The sequence below is a fragment of the Aquarana catesbeiana genome, linkage group LG05 (genome assembly GCF_042186555.1).
Source record: "Aquarana catesbeiana isolate 2022-GZ linkage group LG05, ASM4218655v1, whole genome shotgun sequence".
In the NCBI taxonomy this organism is placed as follows: domain Eukaryota; kingdom Metazoa; phylum Chordata; class Amphibia; order Anura; family Ranidae; genus Aquarana; species Aquarana catesbeiana.
This window is the reverse complement of record NC_133328.1, coordinates 59,959,919-59,965,946: the sequence shown is the minus strand read 5'-3', so window position 1 is coordinate 59,965,946 and position 6,028 is coordinate 59,959,919.

The window sequence follows — 6,028 nt, the reverse complement described above, 5'->3', positions numbered from 1 at the left end:
AAGAAACGGACCACCGTGCCGTTTCTTCCCCTCAGCGTGTGCCGTGATGATGATTTTTAATGCAGTTCAGACAAAAAAATTTGTCCCATCAGATAGGAAAGAGTGACACTTTTAAATGCCAAAATCCCTAAAGTGACATTAAAGCGTTATTAAACCCAAAACCAAAAATGTAATAGATTGCACCTTACTAATCATTAGATGTGGTGGTTGCATTCGTTTTTTAGGGGTTTTTTTTCCCCTCTGTTTTCACCTGGTGATCTGGCCAGTAAAACACCACCTGTATTAGAGTATCCCCGCTCTGGATGAAGGAGCACAGGGGACACCTTTGGGCAGTAGCATTGTCTTAATGGATGTCGCATGTAGTTCTTAACCACTTACAGACCGGAAGATTTGCCTGCTTAATGACCAGGCCATTTCTTGCGATACGGCACTGCGTCGCTGTAACTGACAATTGCGCAGTCGTGCAACGCTATACCCAAACAAAATTGATGTCCTTTTCTTCCAACAAATAGAGCTTTCTTTTGGTGGTATTTGATCACCTCTGCGGTTTTTATTTTTCAAAAAAAGAGCAACAATTTTGAAAAAAAAAAACAATATTTTTTACTTTTTGCTGTAATAAATATCCCAAAAAATGTTTATAAAAATCACATTTCTTCATCAGTTTTGGCCAATGAGAGCGGTCGTCCTGGGAGGCCGTCATTTGACGGTGGGCGGGCTGCAAGTGGTTAATGAACTACCATGGCACTGTGGAGGACCGTGATAGTTTATTGAATGTTCCTGTCAGGGAGTATCGGCCTACCCGTACGGGATGTACAGGTAAGCCAATACACTGACAGTGTGCAGGATATAAGCGTATATTGATTGGTTTGCGCAAACGTTATACCGTCTACAAACTATGGGATAGATTTATGGCATTTTTATTATTATTATTATTTTTTTTTACTAGTAATGGAGGTGATCACGGATTTTTAGCGGTGGACAGATCGGACACTTTTGACACATTTTTGTCCCTGTTCTGGCTCTCGTGCCTGCGACTGCCGGCCACACGCATTGGCTCCCCCGCCGTGCAGTGGGAGAGCAGCTGCTATAGGAATCTGAGGGGCCGACGTACAGCTACGATGGTTCGCAGGATCGCGCCGAACTGCCGCAGTATAATGACAGCGTCTGGTCGGCAAGTGGTTAATGAACTACCATGGTGCTGTGGAGCGCCATGGTAGTTTATTGAGTGTTCCTGAGGGAGTATCGGCTTACCCGTACAGGATGTACAGGTAAGCCAATACACTGACAGTGTGCAGGAGACCTACCTCAATGGCATCAGAGATCTGTTGACCCGTGGTGCAATGCTTTCCAGGATCCTGCAACAAAACACAATAAATGCACAATTTTTTACCTGCAAAAAAAAAAAATTGAAAAAATTTGCATTTATTTTTATTTTAAAAGTGAACTTATCCTTTAAAGAGGCAGTAAACTCCCTTTGTTTGTTAGTTCCTATAGGTAAGCTTATAATAAGGCTGATAGAAGATATTTACTGTATACTGTGCTGATTACGTCATCGGCGATTGCGCTCTCAAGGAAGGACCGTTTCTTCAGGGCCCTGCGCCATTAACCGCGGTTCCCGAGTGACATCATCATGGTTCTGGCCAATCACCAGGGAAGACCTACTTTGCAGGGATAAGAAACAGGGATTGTTCTCTCTGTACAGAGCTCTGTGTTGATTTTCAACACAGGGCTCTAGGCTGTAACTGGACACAGCCGATCAGCAGGTCCCAGCCACGAATCATTGGATGGGACCGGCTGACTGACTCCCGTTGTGTACAATCACAGCAGGTGTCGGTGGGGGGGGGGGGGGGCACGCATGCGCGTGCCCTGACCCTGGAAACAGGCAGCGACGTACCAGTACATTGCAGGCAGATGGTCCGCAAGTGGATATGCAAGCAAAAACCTAAAAATTGTTACAATACATGGGTGACAAACGGGAAATTGTTACAATATTCAAAAAACAATCTGGCAATTGCCACTAGATACAGGCAACCACTGGGCAATTGCTAAATGTACAATATAATAAGTGGACAATTGCGACAAACAACAAACAGGAAACAGGCAAATGTTACAATACACAGGCCAGAAATTTGCAATTGTGACAATAAGCAGCCAAAAAGCATGCAAATGTTATGGGATACAAACAGATAACCATGCAGTACATAGGGATCAAACAGGCAATTGTTACAATAGGATAGGGTAAGGTGTGTGTGTGTGTGTGTGTGTGTGTGTGTGTGTGTGTGTGTGTGTGTGTGTGTGTGGTCAAGACCCACCAAACATTAAAAAATGTTGTTGTCATGGAGTGCCAACCCTGATAGTAAATTAGGGAAAGAAGACAAAAGACAATAGAGGTAGGGCATTAAGCGGTCAACTCCAGACATCCATACTAAAAACACAAAATAGTAAAAAATGTATAATTTATTCATAGAAAAAAATTCACAAAGACACATACATACAAATAGAGAAAAGTACAAACATCCCTATAGGATCAATTATACAGCAAGTACACTGTAAACAAGCAATCAAGGCCGACATGTTTCGCAGTTATTAGACATATCCGCTTCTTCAAGGCTGGATTGCTTCTTGCTTTATTAAAAATCTATTTATAAAAGGAACAATTTATACATAAACAGGTCTGTACATAATACATGTGAGAAAAACACATGTATTAAAACACATGTATTATGTACAGACCTGCTTATGTATAAATATATGTATATCAATCCAATACATAAATGTATAGCAATCCAGCTTTGAAGAAGCGGATATGTCTAATAACTGCGAAACATGTCGGCCTTGATTGCTTGTTTACAGTGTACTTGCTGTATAATATTGATCTCCTATAGGGATGTTTGTACTTTTCTCTATTTGTAGGTATGTGTCTTTGTGATTTTTTTTTTCTATGAATAAATTATACATTTTTTACTATTTTGCGTTTTAGTATGGATGTCTGGAGTTGACAGTTTAACTCCCTACCTCTATTGTCTTCTTTCTCTTCCTGATTTACAATACATGTGCTACAAATGAGTAATCGTGACAATACACGGGGAAGAAATAACTTACATAACTTTGCTCTGTGGTCTCTACTTTAGCTACTGTTACATGTTAGGTCTACGATAAAATTCGATTTTCCTTGCTCTAGAACAGGGGTCTCTAAACTTTATGAACAAAGGGCCAGTTTACTGTCCTTCAGACTTTGAGGGTGCCAGACTTTGGCCAGTGTGAGTAGAAAATGCCCTGGCGTCAATGGGAGTAAACAATGCCCCATCATTGGCATTAGTTGGAGAAATAGTGCCACATTGTTGTATCAGTGGAAGAAATAGTGCCATATTGTTGGTATCAGGGCAAGGAATATTACCCCACCATTGGTATTAGTGGGAAGAATACAGTAGGGCCGTGCAGTTGGTGCCAGTGGAAGAAATAGTGTTCCATTGTTGGTGTCTGTGGGAAAAATAGTGCCCCATCGCTGGGGTCAGTGGGTGGAATAGTGCCCCATTGTTGGGGTCAGTGGGTGGAATAGTGCCCCATTGTTGGGGTCAGTGGGAGGAAACGTGCCCCACTGTTGGGCTCAGTGGGAGGAGAAGTGCCCCATTGTTGGGGTCAGTGGGAGGAATAGTGCCCCATTGTTGGGGTCAATGGGAGTAATAGTGCCTCATTGTTGGGGTCAGTGGGAGGAATAGTGCCCCATTGTTGGGGTCAGTGGTAGGAATAGTGCCCCATTGTTGGGGTCAGTGGTAGGAATAGTGCCCCATTGTTGGTAGCAGTGACAGGAATTATGCCTCATTGTTGGTGTAGAAGGACTAGTGCCTTATCAGTCCCAAGTGCCTGATAAAGGTCGCAGTTTGGAAACCTCTGCCTTAGAAGATTGTAAAAAAAAAAAAAAAAAACTATGGAATTACACCACACATGCTACAACCCTATTGCCAAGAACTGAATATTTTCAAACATATATGTTTTAAATTTGATGCAAATTAAAAAAAAAAAAACTACAGAGAAATGACTGAATAAAGTAATTATATTCTTATGAACAGGATTATCTGTAACAATTTAGACTTTACAGACTGCAGTACACATTCAATTATTCCTTCCTAGGATAGGTTGCTATGACAACCAGATCCATGCAGTAGCTAATTAAAGTGGATGTAAACCTAATTAATGAAATTTGAGCTGAGCACATATATCTGTAGTGTTTTCTTATCTCTCTCCAAAGCACCAAGTCCTGTGGCTTTCTCCTGCTCAGTAGCTCTGTTATCAGCCTGATAACTTTTGAAAAGTTCTCCCACACAGGAGATAAAAGCAGCCTGAACTTTGTGTTGTGGGAGGTTGCTATAAATAGATTAGCAGACAGCTTGCCTTCTCACAGCAGAGCTCTGCACATTCCTTCCTTCCTTTGCCAATGTGGAGTGGGGGGTGTGTGCCTTTCCCCCAATCAGCTGTCTTGGCTGTATGCCAATATCTCACTACCACGGCTGAACAGGAAGAGAAAAATCTAACATGATGTGCACTTTCTAAAGGATATATACAGCTGACAACAGCAGATATACACGTAAAACTTATGTAGGGAGATTTGTTTCATGTCTGTGTATCATCTGAGGCTGTTCACTTCACTGGGTATATGTGAGGGTTTATTTCTACTTCATACCCAAAATCAAAAATGTAGTATATTGCAGCTTACCAATCATTAGATGTGGTGGCTGCATTCGTTTTCTTTTCTTAGAATTTTTTCCCTCTGTTTTCACCTGGTGATCTGGCCAGTAACACGCCTCCTGTATTAGAGTGCCCCCACTCTGGATGAAGGAGCACAGGGGAGGAGAGCATTAGGCCCCATTTATATCTAAGCGTTGTGGAAACACATGCAGAAATGCACATTTCCAGAACAAGGCAAAAACACGCCAAAATGTGGAACGTGCGTTTGGTTGCCATTCATTCTTAATGGCACACCAAATGCACTAGAAAAAGTCCCTCGATAAACAGGCAAAAACATGCTGTTTATAAAATGCGCTAAAGACTGCTCCAAAAAAAAACGTACAGGAGCTACCTTGGCACATTTATGGAGCGTAGAGCAGCCCATTCAAGTTAATGGACTGCCCTACACTGTTGCAGCATAAACGCGCAAACAACATGTGAAAAGCGCTGATGGGACTCTGATGTAAGGGGGGACACTGATGGGGACCCCGATGTAAAGGTGACTCTGACAAGAAAGGTTTAGTGCCAGTTTACTTAGCGTTGCTTTACCACTATTTAAGCGCTAAGCGGCACTTTTGCACTGCTTTTCGGCTGCTAGCGGGGTGCTTTTAACCCCAAAGAAGTGGTTAAAAACTGGTGGTTAAAAACTCTCGTGTTGTGATGCTTCCGAATCACTATTCAGGCGCTTCAGAAATGCTGCTCATTCATTGCAATGAGCAGGGTCGTTTTGGGAGCATTGTATACAGCACTCCCAAACTGCCCCAAAGATGCTGCTTGCAGGACTTTTTCTAACGCTCGCAAGCGCACCACTCGGGTGTGAAAGCACCTATTGCGATGAATGGGAGGCAGTTTACAGGCAATATTTCTAGCGCTAAAACGCCTGAAAACTGCCTCAGTGTAAAAGGAGTCTTATGCAAATTCTATGTGGATCAGATGCGATCCGAAAAGCATAGATTCGCATGTCATGTTAAAAAATCATTATTTCCAATGAAGGCTGTTCACATATATGCGGTGCAAATTTGATCCAGTTCAAAAAAGGGTCCTGTTCAAGTTTAGTGCGGTGTGGTGCAAAATTCAGCTCTATAGACTTCTATGGGACCGGATTGAAATCGCAGTCCAGTGTGAAAACTGCAAATCTTTTTTGTTTAGATTTTATGGAAAATCAAATCACAAATGTAACCACTCCCCTCACAAATTTGCACTAAATTCACATTGAAATCGCATATGGCAAGCAGAAATCGAAATGCAAATTTGCACCGCGTTCCGCTTTAAATTCACCTGAAATTCGCAGCGCATAAGTGTA